General features: G+C 41.9%; 1 protein-coding gene across 4 annotated transcripts in view; it reads right to left on the bottom strand.

Annotated features, from left to right (window-relative positions):
* The window catches only part of CAMKK2 (calcium/calmodulin dependent protein kinase kinase 2), a 72696-nt gene that overhangs the window by 49990 nt on the left and 3232 nt on the right, over positions 1-19474 (bottom strand). The window contains exon 1 of one of the 4 annotated variants that reach the window (XM_075178299.1): positions 11756-11833. The exons of the other annotated variants lie outside the window; for them this stretch is intronic. The gene's annotated coding sequence lies outside the window, so the exon portion shown is untranslated. Of the gene's footprint in view, positions 1-11755; positions 11834-19474 lie in introns of those variants that run through there. 4 annotated transcript variants of the gene reach the window in all.

Below are 19474 nucleotides of genomic sequence, written 5' to 3'. Positions count from 1 at the left end.
CAAAACCTTTCCCAATGCAGTAAGGCCACATGGTTAATTTAATACCATGGTGGAAATTACATAAATGTTCTGTGGCCTACACCAGCCAATCAGCTATTAGCTTTCATAACGTACAGCACACTGATCAAAGCTAAATCCTGAATACTGATATGGGTTATTAAAGTGGTTGTCCATCCAAAACTATATTTTCCATATTGTTTGTGATTGGGGGTTGATAATGTAAACACATAACATTTAAATTTTAGCTTTGTGTGTGGAATCAAAACTGCGGTGTCAATAAAAAACTATACCCACAGCATAGGTTAACAGTTTTTTAATAAAACTACCAAATAAAGTGACTTCACAGTTGATTATTTATAAATGCAAACATTTTGGGTTCGTTCCCACCTATTGACAGTTGTGCATTTCATCCGCTAGCACCTGAGTTGTTTCTCATGGGCTCATTCCCATCGTTGGTAAGGGCAAACAAATATAATTTCATTGTTTCAAATCATGTACTCAGCTATTCAATGTTTAATCAAAAGGAAATATATAAATAATACACATTTCATTAGACTGTCTCTTTAAGTAAATCAAACAAACCATATAAATTGGTATTATGTGGGAAAAAATGTGAAAAAAAAAAATCAGTTATTTACCATAAAGATGGCTACAATTCTCCTTCATTGTGAATCACTTAAATGTTCTCAACATTCAAATGACATTAGATTATTGAGAGGGGAGAAACAGCAATCTGTAAAGAATCTTTAATTTCCTTTTTTCCACCAGGTATGATAATACTAAATGCAAATGCGTTCTGCATGAATAACAATTAAGAGAAAAAAATTATTCCGATGCATAAAGGCAGCTTAAGTGCACCTAGCAGCTTTGAAGTGTTAATTAGTACCATAGATATCGAAGTCAACAAGCTCTGCAAAGCCGTACACACAATATGCAAATATGCACTCAATATATAACCATAATTCTGCATGATATAAAGCTCTACCACAGGCACGTACACATAACAGATTGCAAGCTCTTCAGTAAGGTGGTCCAGTATGCTTGCCCATGTTGTATGCAGTGTTCTTTAGTAAAAAAGATATATACATATGAAGAAGAGTGACTCTCACGAGCCAGCTCTAACATGTTGCTCTAACAGCCAATAGCACATGCTCTATGTATTGTTTGACTCCCCAATGGCACTGCGCTGCTTCTACACTAACAAATGCCTGTGTTGTGTAGGCACAGTCAATCAGCTGCAATTATCAGTGTATAAACCACTGTTTCTTTTATTACAACTTCAATATAATCATATAACTGTGGAAGACATTTACAAAGAACACTGGTTGGGTAGCAAATAACGATCTGGAGTTGCACCACAGCGTCTCAATGGTACACCTAGCACACATCAGGAAGCACACACATTACGCATACTTGGAAGACAACTCAGAGAATTAAAGCGCTCTTCTATATGCAGAGAGGGGGAAACATCTTTAAAGACACACTGTGCAAAACTGTAAATAGCGCCCATTAACAAATTAATGCCATCCCTTTTAATTAAATAATGTTCTGTTTAACTTAATTTGTGGCTCATATCAATCACGAGAATGTGGAAATATGGGGGCTGTTTTTACTACAGGTGGCTATTGCATATATCTGTGCGTGAAGGCTATTGATTACGAATAACAACAATTTGCTAGCTAGCTATTGTGACAGCTTTGTGTTGCAAACAGTTGATCATCATGTTTATTTTTGTCCAAAACAATGTGTGTCCATACTCCATGTACCTATGAATACAGTTGGAGCACAGCCAAAGTATATTGGTTAAATGAGTCAGATGAACTTCTGTTACACAGAACAGCACTGGAAGGTTCCTTCTCAAAGAAGCTTTCAATATAGTATAATTTCACAGTACAGTAAACCCTCCTAAAGTAAACTAAATCTCAATTCGTTAGGCATATACATGAACATGTTGTATTATACTCTGTATATAACTATATTTTCCTAGACTTATTATTGTTTAATTTACATATACTGAAAGATATTTAGAAGGAACTCTCATCAGGGCACATGTGTAAAAAAACAAACAAACCTTGGTTTTGCAGTAGGTGCCTGATCTGTCCAGCGCACTTCAAGGTGTCGGCCTCCTTATAGAACTAAGTAGTAGCCTCCACAAAGTGCTCTGTTGTATGGAGGGGCAGAATAATCTTTATGAGGTATACTGTGCAAGAGTGTAAACATTACATCACAGTCTAACCTCCTAACCCTTTAGCAGGATTCCATTCAATCAAATACATTTTTAACTTTTATGTTTTTAATCTAAATAGCTCTTGATTTTCCTTATAAATGCCTTAAAAAATAAATTCGTTTTTTTTATTATAGTTTTATTACCTAACAAATACAGGATAAGATACGATCACTGCCAGCTATTAACTGGTAGAGAAATCAAGCCCTTTTGCAGAGTGCGAATGGCCACCTCTCATTGCAATAATCTCACTCTCTGAAATCTCGCTTCGGCAATGCTCTGGGGATCGAGGGTCACCACTGTACCTACTTCATATTTCACTAGGACTGATTTCGTTACGGCCATCTTCTCCCCCCTTCGCAAACCTATATGTCCGAGCATAAATCTAGATGTATATGCCTACAACAAGGCACACGGCGAGTCCAAAGACGTATTTGTGTTGTGGAGCCATCAGTTGCAATAAATGACCTCAACAATCTAGGCACAGTTAGTCTGTATAAGGAAGACTTATTGTCTTACTAGATGTACCAGTTCCGGAAAGTAAGTGCTTCCTGTAGAACAGTAGATAAAGTACATCACTATCTGATAAAAAAAAAAGCAAAAAAAAAAAAAAAGTTTGACATACATTATAGATTAAGCGCACTTTATCACAACAGTGAGATAACATTTCATGCACTGTAAGACCAAACATATACTATGCTGTCTCAATAGAGCATCATATCGGTATAAGTAATATACCGATATGTCTTTATTGACATTGGACAGGGAATCAGAAGCAAGGACAGAGTGATATTATTATAATGATGTAACTTTTGCAGCTTACAGAGTAGATAAAATGTCTTTCGAAATGAAAGTTTGCGGAGTGATTTAGTGTGCGTTTGTGATTGAATGATACCCCAAATTTGTAGATATGGGAAGTACAGCAATGAGGGGAGATGGTATTTAGTCAGTATGTCTGCAAAGGATGAGGGAGCGAATTCACCAAGGATGTGGAAAACTTATCGAAATTCCTGGCTTTCCAAGGCTCAGCAGGCCCTGTCTGTGTGGCCTGGAGGAAATAGGAAATAAAGGAGAGGTATGTGGAGCCAGCTTGAAATGGGTATTTGTAGTATCCCACATATAGATGGTAGAATTAACCGAGAGGCTAGTATACACCGAGGCAGGACTGTGCATCGTGGCCAACCGCAGTAGATAGTGTACCGGCATGTCTGAGGCCATGTCATTCTCGATGTCCACCCATTTTTCAGAGTTGATATGCCACGAAATGACATTGTAAAGTTGAGTGGCATAATAATAATTTGAGAGCAGAGGGAGACAAAGTCCTTCATTATGCATGGATTGCACTAGTATGGTTCTGCTGAGTTTAGCTCTCTTGTCCCCCCATATGAATTTATTACAAGATGTGTCACACATTGCACCAGCTACCTTACATTCTGGTCACTGTTCTTACCTGTTTCCCTTGGTTCTCACTCTCTGCATTTACTTGCTGATCTGAACTGAGCATGCGCACACCTGGTCTTTTCAAAACTTTCTGCATTCTCTTGATTGGCTAATTGCCTGTCAGCTCTGTGTATTTAAAGGACCTGCTTCTCTACTAAGGTGCCAGACCTTCAGGTCTCTTTACCTGTCAGGACACTGTTCTCTCTGGCTCCCGTCTGCACATCAGTCCCGTCCTCAAGCTATTCACTTTCCAGGGATCTCAGTGCATCATTTCTCTGCAGTTCACCACATCTCAGTTGGTATCCTGTGTTACCTGTTCAGCTGTGCAGCTAAGTCCACACTCCCTTGCGGGAATCCCTGTTGAATATCTCTCTACCGATAGTCTCTGCACCTCTCTGGGGGTAAGTCTATCTAGAGCAGGGCTTCGAGGTCTACTCAAAACCAGGCTTCGTGACAGTAAGATCTGGCCAAAAAAGGAATGGACCCAATCGGGAGCCGTCTGCTAAAGACATGCTGCAACACCTGGTCGGTCACAGTGAACGTCAGAATGCTACGCAACTGCAACTTCTTTAATGCCCACAGGCCCTAGCCTCTAGGTTAGATTCTCTGCAAATTGCCTTACAGGTCGCCCAGGCACCACCAGTTTACATGCCCAGTCAAGTTACACAGACTGAATCCTCCTCATCTCTATGTTTACCTACTCATCAAAAGATTGATTGTGACCCGAAATTTTGTAGAGGGTTTTTGAACCAATGTTCAATTCAGTTTGAGCTACTCCTGCAAAATTTTCCCACTGATTGCACTAAAGTGACTTACATCATATCGCTCCTCTCTGGACAAGCTCTGGCGTGGGCTTCCCCCTCTGTGGGAGAGAAACAAGTCTTTATTGCAGAATTGTGCTGTGTTTACCGCAACCTTCTGAAAAAAAATTTCAGTGAGCCAGGGCGTGTTTCCACAGCCGCTTTAAGTTTACTCCGACAAGGTTCCCGTACCCTTACTCAATACATTATCCAGTTCGTACACTTTCATCCGAGCTGCAATAGAATAATGAAGCCCTCGTGGAAACATTCTGGCAAGGGCTGGCTGACCAAACTGCCTACTACCCTAGATGCTCTGATCTCATTGTGCCACTGAGCTGACATCCGATGTCGAGAAAGGGCTTCAGATAAAGAATCTTCTCGGCGGAATCCTGTGTTAACGGTCACCCAGAGCCTACCCTCTAGTGCTACAGTGGAGCCTATGCAGTTAGGGCGCTCTAGGCTCTCTCCTGAAGAGAGAAGGAGAAGTTCTATTGGACTTTGTCTCTATTGTGCTGAAACAGGGCATCGCCTGGTCTCATGCTCTAAATGCCAAACTCTAATCTGTGATCAAGAGGTCAGATTGGGGAGTTTCAAGTCCTCTCCAGAATTTAATAATTTGTGTGCTTGTTTAATTCCCATTATCCTTCATGGTCCCAGGGAATCTAAACAACTGGCTGCACTTCTGGACCTTGTCACTCCCTACCACGTCACTACCTACCCCAGTGGTGCTCACAGCCATTGATGGGAGTCAGATTGCTAATTGGAGAATTCTGACACAAACAGAACCATTGTCTCTCCAAGTCAGGGCTCTGCATTTCGAGGAGATATCTTTCTATGTCTTGTCGCACATCTCCAGTCCAGTTATTCTTGGTTTACCTTGGCTCTGTCTGCATTCTCCTCACACTGATTGGATGTCTTCTCAAGTTCTGTCTTGGGGTGCATCCTGTTATTACAAGTGCTTGGTACATGTTAAGCCCTTATGTTCTGTTGCTACTATTAAAGAATCCACCAAAGCGGTTTTTCCTTCCCAATACACCCTTTTTGCTGATGTTTTTAATAAACAGAAGTCTGAGGTCTTACCTCCACATCGTATCTGGGACTGCCACATTGACCTCCTTCCTGGCAAGATCCAACCAAGGGCCATGTCTATCCGCTGTCGGTTCCCGAGACGGAGGCCATGGCAGATTACCTCAAAGAAAACCTTCAATGAGAGTTAATTCATCCTTTCTCCTTCCCAGCTAGTGCCAGCCTCTTTTTTATAAAAAAGAACGGCTCATTACATCCGAGCATCGACTATAGGGGTTTTAATGCCATCACTTGGAAAAATTATCCAATTCCTTTGAAACTGAACTGTTTGACCGGATAAAAGGGGCTTGAATCTTTACCAAGCTAGACCTGAGGGGTGCATACAATTTAATCAGAATTAGAAAAGGAGATGAGTGGAAAACTGCTTTTAACACCAGACACAGGCATTATGAATATCTGGTCATGCTTTCTGGACTTAGTAACGCTCCTGCGGTGTTTCAAAGTTTTATGAACGAGATCTTCAGAGACCTTCTCCACTCTTCAGTGGTCTATCTGGACGATATTTTAATTTTCTCCGCGGATCTGCCTTCTCAAAGACAACATGTTTCTGAGGTTCTCTCAAGACTCAGGGCTAATCACGTCTATTGCAAGCTTGAGAAATGTGTCTTCAAGTCACGGAGACTTCGTTTTTAGGATACATTGTTTCGGAAGACAACTTACGTATGGACCCTGAGAAAGTGCGAGCTATCATTGAGTGGCCTATTCCTTTAGGCCTGAAGGCCATTCAACGCTTCTTAGGGTTCACCAACTATTATAGACAGTTTATTCAAAGTTATTCTTCTATTGTGGCTCCCATTATTGCTTTGACCAAAAAAGGTGCCGACACTAAGAATAGGTCCCAGCCGGCTCTGTCTGCTTTTAGCACCCTCAAGAAGGCGTTCTCTACAGCTCCAGTTCTCAAACAACCCTGATCCCTCTCAACCGTTTTTTGGTGAAGTGGACACTTCAGCAGTGGGAGTTAACACAGTTCTTTCGCAGTACTCCTCTGCAGGAAAACAGCTTCATCCTTTCGCATTCTCTTCACGCAAATTCCTACTGGCTGAAAAGAACTATACTATCGGTGACAGAGAACTCCTAGCAATGAGGTTGGCAGTTTCTGAATGGAGGTATCTCCTGGAAGGGGCACGTTTTCCAGTGACCATTTTAACTGAATACAAATACCTGCTCTATTTCTAGTCTGTGCAATGTCTTAACCCCCACCAGGCCCTGTGGTCTCCCTTCCTTTCTCATTTTAATTTACTTGTCACTTTTCGGTCGGGCTCAAGAAATAAAAAGGCTGATGCCCTATCAAGGGCTTTCCCTTGTGAACCTGAATCTCCGGATGTTGTTAATCGGCCTATATTACCCACGTCTGTGTCTCCTGACCCAGAAACTGACCCTTCGGTGTCGGCCTCTTCACAGTCAGTGTTGTCAGTATCGTTATACTGACTACCACTGGTTCTGACCACTCCACCGGGCAATTGTAAATCAACAACTACCACTACCCGAGCTTAAGTCCTCGGGGAAGTGAGTACTGTGGAACATGTCTAGTTCGTCGGAAATAGGACTGCTAAAGACAAACATCTCAAGAAGCGGTTCTAGTATTTGAAGATTACTTATACCTTGCCCTTAACAAGAACATTCCTTTTTCCGCATTGATCCTGCCAGTTCAGGAAATATACAGGGATTTCCATTTAGTAAGGTCATGAAGAATTCTAGTAATCAGGGGAGAATAGTTGAATTGGTATAAACAGAAGTAGTTTCTGGTGATAGCAAATCCCAGGTAGCGAATGGCCTGAGGGCGCATTTGAAATTTTAAAGAAGCCTCCAAACAATCTCTAATTTTGAGGGGTACATGGAGCACCAAAGCCTCAGACCTGGAGTAATTGATTATATAACCGGATAGGTTCCCATATTGTGCTAGTTCGGATAAGAGATTTGGGAGATTCTTGGGTTGGATACTGTCAGAAGCACGTCATCCGCAAAAAGTTAGATCTTATACTGGTTGGTCCCAAGAGAAATCCCCAAAATGTCACAGTTAGCTCTAATTTTAGCAGCCAGGGGTTCTGTGCATTAAGTGAAAAGTGATGGTCATAAAGGACAGCCCCTTGGACGAGGTTGGCGTATAGGGCACGACTAGCTAGTAAGAATTTGTTTTGGAAACCAAATGCTTCCAGTGTAGAAAACATGAATGGCCAGGAGATCTTATCTAACTCCTTTTCAACATCTAAGGCTAAGATAAACAGATGGGAGCTTTGGAGTATTGATGTGGTGGATGAGATCAATAACTCTGTGGGTATTATCAGACGCTTGTCTGTTGGGAAAGAACCCTATCTGGTCTGAGTAGATCAAAGCTTCACTCCAAGTTTAACATTCAATTAGACCTGTTTAGACCTATATGGCCACAAATTACAGCATGCATGATAACTAGGCGTGCTCTTCCCAATCACGTGTGCGGTCATCATTCAGCTGAGCTAATGGCATTTGGTCGGACGCGGATAACTGCTCAAAGCGGATCTTTCTGAGAGAGATCCAGTTGCTGAAATCTCCCCTGTATATAGGTATCTTGAGGATAATGTATTGTTATAAGGCTACCAGACCAGCATGGCGATATAACTTCTAGACTACTTCTCTACAGTTGACTGCATGCAGTAAATAGATACATATAAGATCACTAAAACGTAAGGAAACAAAATTAAGGGAGAAAAAAAATAAAAACATGGGAGAGACAAATTTTAGTGCCAGAACAGTGGCTGCAGTTTCATATCACTGTTAATCTAAGCTTTTCCATGATGATGAGTAAGTGCATTCTGCTCCCCCCTGAAAAGTACATCTTTCCATGCTCCTCCACGAGCTCTTTTAGGATCGGTGCCAAATAACAAAATAAACATGCTTCCATTAACTGCATAGTTAGTTCCCCTGAGACCATCAAGGATCCAAAAGCACTTATGGATAGAACTGCTGGGAAAAACCCCAACTTAACAAATGTACAAGAGGAAGGGAGACATCTGTTCTACACCATAACCACAATTGTCAAATGAGAGAATGCAGAGCAGAGATGTCCCTGTCAAAGTTTGTAATTAGTAATTTTAGTCTAATTCTACATAAAAACGTTAGTCACCCCAGTATGTTTGCTCCCTTTATAGATATGCATTTACAAACGGACATGAAATACCACTTCAGTTATCTAATTAGACCTCTGCCAAACCTTTATTAGACCATTTGGGATGCTACACAGAGCCCTAGCCTGTGTACAGGATATCACTGGCAAAACACTTTTGCTTTAACTGTTCGTGAGCCCCAAGCGATGCAATCCAGGGCAGTTACAATCTATTTACTGCCTCATTAAATCTCATTAGTTCCTGCTTCTTTCCTCTGGAGGCAGCTAGATGCCATGTCACATTAAAATGTATCCTATGTATCCTGTAACATACCACAAAACGTCATTTGTTCTATTGCTCTTGGGGTCAAGTTGGTTGCTTTAAGTGAGTGATACCTTTCAGTGGAGAAACATTAATTAGAAAATGTGCTCCATATAGAAGTAAGGTTTATATTCCATTAGACGCTTAATTTGAGGTGTACTAAAGGTCATTTACAAAAGCGCATAGCTTTGCCTTTACATCCTAAAATCCTGTGTTTGGAACTGCTCCTCCGTTCCTCACAGCCCTGGCTAAAAGACAGATGTGGAGAGGGTGTGATTAGAGGTGTTAGGTGTGTACAAGTGGGAGGACCAATCACACGCCACCAATTATAATTGGTCAACTAATTGATTTGCTGGTTCTGTAGCACAGGACTGGCAAGACCCTGGGGCCCTGGCTAGGGAGAGGGGCACCTTAATAAATTATTTTACAGAGGTAGTAGCGCAGCTTTAAAAACACACATTTATGGTATATAAATATCTTCATAAAATATAAGAAATAGTATGTGATTTATGGCCTACCTGCATTTTTTTCATACATTGCACCCTTTAGATGGAGAATACTTCCTGGGAATTCTTATAAGTGATTTGGTTCCTCTCAAAATTATTCAGAATTCTTTTGATCCTTCCATCTGTATTTCTGCCTCAATTACCAGGAGTGTCTGAATGCTTATCATGTGCTTATAGAGTGTGAAATGCTACAACGTTAGTTAACACCCCTGCAAACTCTTCAGTATCTGATGGATAAAGCTGTCATTACCGGCTATAAATATCCTGGAAATATTCTATCAATGGAACTATACACTGATCAGCCACACCAGTAAAACCACTGGCAGGTGAACTGAATAACACGGACTATCTCGATACAAAGGCACCTGTCAAGGGGTGGGATACCTCATCGAAATATGTATCCCTGCAATGACTGGCAAATATCAAGATATAACCAAATGAAAATCACACTGAGTTCCCAGTAACCAATCGGATTCTAGCTCTCATTCATCTAATCCATGCTAGAAAATGGTATATAGAATCTGATTGGTTGCTATGGACAACACCTTCACTTTTCTTATTTAGAAGCCTTATACCCCATTCATACTGCACCAAAATCCCGGGTTTTTGCCGGGGCGAGCTCAAACAACCCGGGTCTTGGTGCAGTATGAATGGTACAAGTCAAAAATCCCGGGTCTAAAAACCCGGGTCTTCAACCTAGGATTTATCGAGGGGTAATTCCCGGGTCGGACCCGGGTTGCCTGCACTATGAATGGTGCAACCCGGGTTTTTCAACCCGGGTTGCACAGAAAACAAGATGATTGGCTGTCTGCCTGTCTCTGGAGGATTTAAAGCAGGAGAATACAAAGAATGTATATGAAAAGAAGGGCAGTTTACAGAAATTTTATTAATGGCTATTACATACATAAATATACCATAGGGTATACATGATTGGAGATATATAGAGAAGGCATACCATCACTATTGTACTTTTTTATATATATATAAATCATGCTAATAGATAGAGTATATTTGCCTTTAAAGATTACTTGTCCTGATTAAAGTGCAGTGCTGTGTATTTATTTGGGTGTCTGATGTAGCTGATATCCCACATTACAGAGGTACAACGTCTGGGAAATACTAGTTGTGTGAAAGGATGCAAAGTTCAGGTTTTTCTGCCAGGATTTAAACACTGGAGCAGCATCCAGTCTTCATTTTTCAGCCAATGAAAACTACTCTGGTGAGGACTCCCACAAATTTGCCAGGGCACAGACTTGTGCAGTATGAATGGAGTCAACTCGGGAAATTCCCGGGTCCGAGGTGCAGTATGAATGGTGTTTCTGAGCTGGGACGCTCCGAGCCAAATTATGTTGTATTCATGAACTTTGTTTCATATCTAGGTGCGTTTGACATCACAGGCCTCTCACACTAGTTTGACGGTTGACTCCTTCCACTATGGGGTAGATTTACTAATACCACTTTCATACTGCCGCCCCGCAAAATATCCCGGGTTTTTCAAGCTGGGTTTTTGCCGGGGCGGCAGTATGAAAGTGGTATTAGTAAATCTACCCCATAGTGGAAGGAGTCAACCGTCAAACTAGTGTGAGAGGCCTGTGATGTCTAACGCACCTAGATATGAAACAAAGTTCATGAATACAACATAATTTGGCTGGAAAAACATTTGAACTTTTTTTTTAAAGTTACATAAATGTTTATCCTGAAATTTCTGATATTGTACTGCAGCCTCCCTAACTGCTCAGAGAAAGGGAGAGAAATATGAATGAATGGGTTATTCCAACACAACTAAAAGGCCAGATTCATATGGAAAATCCCCACTCCAATTGTGACCTCAGTCCAAACAATGTAAAGCCTTCCTCTACAGGAAATGTATGAATGTATGATAAGTCAGAAATAGATGCTGCTGTCTATGTCCAGAACTTATCCGCAGAATTTACCATCAAATTAAAGCTCTTCCATCCCATCAACCCGCTAATCATTGAAATGACTTACCGCCTCTATGCTGCTATATATATATATATATATATATATATATATATATATATATATATATACACAGATATATATATATATATATATATATATATATGGATATACTCTTGTATTCCGAATGACTACTGATTGAATTTTCGACTAATGAAATAGCCCATTTCTCATTAGGCAAGAAAGCTGTGTACTTTCTACAAGATAAGAAAACTGCTGCAGAAATTGTGACATCCTTCGTACGCCTGACCCCTGGCTTCTCTTGTTACTGTATCAATTGTCCTCTTTTATCCTCTGCCTCATTAAATGCAAACTTACTGTGTGACATGAATTCAGATCTGGGAGATGAGCAGCCAGGAATTCACAGCTCTCGCATTTACAGGAGTTTCATGGCTGATGAGAAGGGAAAGGATTCAACTTTAAACACTGAGACACAGACAACAGATCCCACGTCTTAACCCTTTCACTGGCTGAAACACCTGAAAGCAAAATGTAATTTCTTTGGTATTCATGTATTGTAACAAAACCACATAATATAGTCTACAAATGCTGCATTATTTTTTTCCTCTATGTAGACCTTTAATAGAAAACAGGATATAACAAGACAGTCATACAAAAATAGACCAAAATAAGGGTTTCAAAAAAAATCCCCATTTGCTTTATATTGTAAGGCATAACAACCAGCATTATCTAGGAAGAAGAAAGTGCATTGTCTGTAAACTCGGCTGCTAGATTGGTGTCAGAACAGCACAATAAGTATCTAATATAGAGTTAGGGGCAGATCCAGCTAAAGCACCAAATTTGCTCCTTGATATCCTGCTTTTCCATGTAGCACATAAATACTGGGTAGCTACATTTACACTGTGATTCGGACTTCAGCTAGGACACACACCACTCCCAATTCTAAATCTGTCCATACATTTCATATTTGCCCAGACTGCAGCACACCATGGTTTGGATAAGGTACATCTAACTGTAAATCAGGGCTATTACTTTAGTGTGTACACTTACTATTAGCGAAGGCCTCTGTTAGTAAGCTTCTATACTGATATATGAGAACTACTTAAACTTACAGTGTGCTCCTAATTTATGGCTGTGTACTGTCCATTCAGGTACTCTCTCTCATTTCTAGCCATGGATACATAAATTTTCCATAATTGAGAGCACGAGCTTTGTTTTTTTTCTCAGTAGTCACAACTTATCTGCACTGTACTATATTCTAAGACTACTGTAAGATATATAGCTGCAAACTGATCTGCCTATGTATACATGTCAGCCTGCATGTAGTACAGTCAAGCTGGGTACACACTACAGAAAACAACTGCAGATGCGATTTCTGTAACGATTTTACCAATGACTGAAGTCCTGGTGAACACGCTGATACATGTGTACACACCTATATGATTTACCTTCAGATCTGTGCTCCTCATCTGTCATAACCATCTGCTGAAAATATCATGACTCTTCACACTCTATAGAGATCTGCCCACACTGCTGGTCATGAGTGGATACCCACTTCCACAGTTTCCCAACATCATTCCATTGTTGATAGAGATTTTGCGTCAGTTTATAAAATCAAATTAAACAATACAATTTGCTTTGGTAAGATAAAACATGATTCTGGGAGCGTACACGATTGTGTGATTGGCATCATAATTGTTTGAAGAACCTGTAGTGTGTGCCCAGCTTCACACTGAGATGAACTCATCCATAGCACATGCTTTGTGATATACCAGCGGAATCTAGACCATTGCTCACCATGACCACTACACCTGCCTCTTACCAGCTTGATGTGTATTACAGACAAGCTGCATAGAGAGGTTTACATTATTATTCTTTATCCCTCATTCAAATGGGCAACGGCATCAACAAAGATGAACCCTAAGAATTACAAAAGTCAGTAATATAAAAGAAGGTGATCTTCCCTTTTATCACACACTTTACTACAAATCTGATAAAGGACGTACACATGGGTAGTCATTGGGCATATTTGTCTTTTTCAACCATAAATTCGTTGTGTGCAAAATCACTGAGGGCGATCATTGTGCTTGACCAGCAAGTTGTTTCTTATACTGTTGTATCAACACAGAAATAAGTACCAAGAACTGAACGCAAACCTAGAATTAGAAACTGTTACCACTTACATGCTTTAAAGTGTTTTCTCATATGGTCAAATACCAGAAATTCCAAAAATGTAATGTTCAACCTATATATTATCCGATGACCCAAATTAGGACAACCCCATTACGTGCCATAGAATTATTCAGACTATAATACATTTACTTTTAACTTGTGTAGTACCTTCTTATAGCCATCTTCTATCAAAGAGTTACATTTAGTTCCCAGATACATGTTTTATAGACAGCAACACTGACTGACATCTAAATGTATATATTGTCACTACCAAAAACACACAACAAAACAAATCTAATCTTATGTTTCTAATATAACAGGTCAGAAGTATGTTGTTGGTAACTGCTAAATTTGTGTATAGACAACTGTGCACAGAATTACCTCATGGGTATATAAAGCTGCTTTTTGTTTTTAATAATCTGTGGGCTGTAATATCGCAATATGGCTGTTGTCCATGTACAGGACGTATACTTCCTCTCCCACCATGTACAATAAATATGGCTCACTTATGTCCCAGTTTTCACAGACAGTAGAAATCATTTAACTCTTTGAATCCCAAACTTTCTCAGTTCGAGGCACCCTTAGGGTCTCCATAAATTTTTCAAGGCACCCCTAATCCAAAATAATTACCAAGTATTCCCCCGCCTTGCTCACCACTGGACCTGGCCGCGGTGCCCCTGTGAGATCGCCACTGCACCTCTGTGAGATCTCCGCAGCACCTCTGTGAGATCCCCGCTGCACCTCTGTGAGATCCCCGCTGCACCTCTGTGAGATCGCCGCGGCGCCCCTGTGAGATTGCCACGGCGCCCCTGTGAGATCGCCGCTGCGCCCCTGTGAGATCGCCACGGCGCCCCTGTGAGATCGCCGCTGCGCCCCTGTGAGATCGCCACAGCGCCCCTGTGAGATCGCCACTGCACCTCTGTGAGATCGCCGCTGCGCCCCTGTGAGATCGCCACAGCGCCCCTGTGAGATCGCCACTGCACCTCTGTGAGATCTCCGCAGCACCTCTGTGAGATCCCCGCTGCGCCCCTGTGAGATCGCCGCGGCGCCTCTGTGAGATCCCCGCAGCGCCCCTGTGAGATCGCCACTGCACCTCTGTGAGATCTCCGCGGCACCTCTGTGAGATCTCCGCGGCACCTCTGTGAGATCTCCGCGGCACCTCTGTGAGATCTCCGCGGCACCTCTGTGGGATCCCCGCTGCACCTCTGTAAGATCGCCGCGGCGCCCCTGTGAGATCGCCGCTGCGCCCCTGTGAGATCGCCACGGCGCCCCTGTGAGATCGCCGCTGCCCTTTGTGAGATCTCCGCGGCACCTCTGTGAGATCTCCGCGGCACCTCTGTGGGATCCCCGCTGCACCTCTGTAAGATCCCTGCGGCGCCTCTGTGAGATCCCCGCGGCACCTCTGTGAGATCACCGCTGCACCTCTGTGAGATCCCCGCGGCGCCTCTGTGAGATCACCACTGCACCTCTGTGAGATCCCCGCTGCACCTCTGTGAGATCACCGTGGCACCTCTGTGAGATCGCCGCGGCACCTCTGTGGGATCCCCGCTGCACCTCTGTGAGATCCCCGCTGCACCTCTGTGAGATCACCGTGGCACCTCTGTGAGATCTCCGCAGCACCTCTGTGGGATCCCCGCTGCACCTCTGTGAGATCACCGTGGCACCACTGTGAGATTTCCGCAGCACCTCTGTGGGATCCCCGCTGCACCTCTGAGTTCCCTCGCGGCGCCTCTGTGAGATCCCCGCTGCACCTCTGTGAGATCACCGTGGCACCTCTGTGAGATCGCCGCGGCATACAGTTTGAGAACCACTGATTTAACTCACAGGACCTGTTTTCCGGTAATTAAGATTACGGGTGCATTCAAATTAACAGGATAATTAGGGATAGGTTCCTATAACTGCTTTTACTTATTTGGCACGTTCAGGCGGTTATTACATATTACACTCATAATATATTTGCAACCTTCACAGAAAATAAAACATGGAGATTTTGGTATTTCTCAGATATTTGCTAAAAAAATTTTATATAAATGCAACACAAGAAAAAACTCTGATACAGCACAAAACTCAGCAATACACAGTAAGAGCAATACATATTCTCATTATTTACAACATATGTTGTAAATAGAATCAGAACAGCCACAAACCCCTCTATTATTGATAAAGTGATGAATACATTAACAGCCATATGCTTTAGTAGCTTGCAGAGAAGCATATGAGTAAAATTACAGAATCGGCCTCCGCTGTATAAACAGTCTCCCACACCGAACCTTTCAATCCTGCAGGTTCTAGGTAAGCAAATCAGCACAAGGTAGCTAACCTAACCTAACTGGTCATTAGGGAAAAGAGTAGGTGTATGCCCTAAGCATACTTCAAAGACATACAAGTAGGTTAATTGGCTACTATTAAATTGACCTTAGTCTCTCTCTGTCTGTGTCTGTGTTAGGAAATTTAGACTGCAAGCTTAAAAGAAGCAGGGACTTATGCGAGTGAGCTCTCTGTACAGCACTGCAGAATTAATGATGCTATATAAATAGCTGCTGATGATGATGATAAGCATATGTCCTACAGAACTACCAGTCATAGCTCAACAAAACCTGGGGGGGGAAATCAAGTGAGCCCTTGCCCAACCCTCCCTTGCTAACACTCTCCATCCATTCAAATCCTTTATTTCTCTTCATTTACATTTTATTATTTTGTTCCCAATTATACAGCACTGATGAGTATGGTGCAATACAAATAAATGCCATTAATAAAAAAAAATATTAAAAGTAACGAAAGAGAACCATATCGATCAACAATAATAAACATGTACAATTCACCTATTTAAATAGCACATTTTAAATTATGGTAAATATAGCAAAAATTGTTAACAATGTTCTGATTATTTTAAATCAAGGTGCCACAGCCTTAATGGCTAATTACACTTTTGAAGAGGTTTCTTTAGGGGTTCAATTTGGAAAATAGACCCTAAAGTATACTATTTGTGCTGCTCAGTTCAAACCCAATGACACCAGGTTTGTGAGGTGGCAGAGGAGACTGTTCGTAGACAAAGAGCTCAATGCCCAACCCTGAAGATGGTAGGAGCATCTGGACAGATCACTGCTATATACACTCTACTGAAGTGTTTATATACGTGTACACTTATAGACAAGGGTCTATCTTAAACACCCTCCTCAAAAAATGAAAGTTCACATAAGTGGCATTTGCCTTTAATATGGTAGCTGGTAATAAGTTAAAAGTCAATTGTTGTCTCATTGACAACTTGTGGAATAATCTTTTTACCCTTTAAGCTAAGTGCGGCCTTTTGACATTTTGCCTCCATTGTCTTATCAAGTTCTGAGCCCTATCTTCATACTTAAAGAGTAACCCTGTATGTTTTCAACCACAGAAATTTTCTGTTACTGAATGTACTGGGTCACTTCACCAAAATTTAGCAACAAAACATGCCTGTGAATGGGCAATTTAGGAAACCGGGAGTACAATGTGCAAGTTCCTCGAAAATCACCTTTGGTTCTCAGTATAACCTTCAAGTGAATTTAACACAGTGAATCAAAGTGGACCTACAACATACATTGGGGGCCTGGACCAGTGTTCAGGAATTATCTTCTGAGAAAACACCCAGTGATGTGTCAAACTAAGAAGGCATCCAGGGGACACACGGACCCAAACTACTTTCTACCACCTGAAATCACTAATAAAGTTTTCTTCTATTTGAACCAAGTTTCTCTTCTGTGTATTATGTTGAAGTGACGCTCTCTATTTTATTCATTGTTATCTAGTGCAGAAGCTGTTACACAGTGCCGGAACCAGCCGGAACCAGAGATCTGTATACATACTGGATCATGTTGACACCAGAGATCAGTATATATACTGGAACATGTCGACACCAGAGATCAGTATACATACTGGATCACGTCGACACCAGAGATCAGTATACATACTGGATCACGTCGACACCAGAGATCAGTATACATACTGGATCACGTCGACACCAGAGATCAGTATACATACTGGATCACGTCGACACCAGAGATCAGTATACATACTGGATCACGTCGACACCAGAGATCAGTATACATACTGGATCACGTCGACACCAGAGATCAGTATACATACTGGATCACGTCGACACCAGAGATCAGTATACATACTGGATCACGTCGACACCAGAGATCAGTATACATACTGGATCACGTCGACACCAGAGATCAGTATACATACTGGATCACGTCGACACCAGAGATCAGTATACATACTGGATCACGTGGACACCAGAGATCAGTATACATACTGAATCACGTGGACACCAGAGATCAGTATACATACTGGATCACGTCGACACCAGAGATCAGTATACATACTGGATCACGTCGACACCAGAGATCAGTATACATACTGGATCACGTCGACACCAGAGATCAGTATACATACCGGATCACGTCGACACCAGAGATCAGTATACATACCGGATCACGTCGACACCAGAGATCAGTATACATACTGGATCACGCCGACACCAGAGATCAGTATACATACTGGATCACGCAGACACCAGAGATCTGTATACATACTGGATCATGTCGACACCAGAGATCTGTATACATACTGGATCATGTCGACACCAGAGATCAGTATACATACCGGATCACGTCGACACCAGAGATCAGTATACATACTGGATCATGTCGACACCAGAGATCTGTATACATACTGGATCATGTCGACACCAGAGATGAGTATACATACCGGATCACGTCAACACCAGAGATCAGTATACATACTGGATCACGTCGACACCAGAGATCAGTATACATACTGGATCACGTCGACACCAGAGATCAGTATACATACCGGATCACGTTGACACCAGAGATCAGTATACATACTGGATCACGTCGACACCAGAGATCAGTATACATACTGGATCACGTCGACACCAGAGATCAGTATACATACTGGATCACGTGGACACCAGAGATCAGTATACATACTGGATCACGTCGACACCAGAGATCAGTATACATACTGGATCATGTCGACACCAGAGATCAGTATACATACCGGATCACGTCAACACCAGAGATCAGTATACATACTGGATCACGTCGACACCAGAGATCAGTATACATACCGGATCACGTCAACACCAGAGATCAGTATACATACTGGATCACGTCGACACCAGAGATCAGTATACATACCGGATCACGTTGACACCAGAGATCAGTATACATACTGGATCATGCCGACACCAGAGATCAGTATACATACTGGATCACGCAGACACCAGAGATCAGTATACATACTGGATCATGTCGACACCAGAGATCTGTATACATACTGGATCATGTCGACACCAGAGATCAGTATACATACCGGATCACGTCGACACCAGAGATCAGTATACATACTGGATCATGTCGACACCAGAGATCTGTATACATACTGGATCATGTCGACACCAGAGATGAGTATACATACCGGATCACGTCAACACCAGAGATCAGTATACATACTGGATCACGTCGACACCAGAGATCAGTATACATACTGGATCACGTCAACACCAGAGATCAGTATACATACTGGATCACGTCGACACCAGAGATCAGTATACATACCGGATCACGTCGACACCAGAGATCAGTATACATACTGGGTCATGTCGACACCAGAGATCAGTATACATACTGGATCATGTTGACACCAGAGATCAGTATACATACTGGATCACGTTGACACCAGAGATCAGTATACATACTGGGTCATGTCGACACCAGAGATCAGTATACATACTGGATCACGCCGACACATTCATTCAGCACACAGAGGTAGTTACAGGAGTTGGTGCTTTTCCCTCTGTTCTTATATGAACCATTATTCAGTCTCTCAATTCACTAT

This window comes from Mixophyes fleayi, chromosome 1 (assembly GCF_038048845.1).
Source record: "Mixophyes fleayi isolate aMixFle1 chromosome 1, aMixFle1.hap1, whole genome shotgun sequence".
Lineage (NCBI taxonomy): Eukaryota > Metazoa > Chordata > Amphibia > Anura > Limnodynastidae > Mixophyes > Mixophyes fleayi.
Note: the sequence above shows the minus strand (reverse complement) of the source record. Positions and strands in the feature narration are given on the sequence as shown.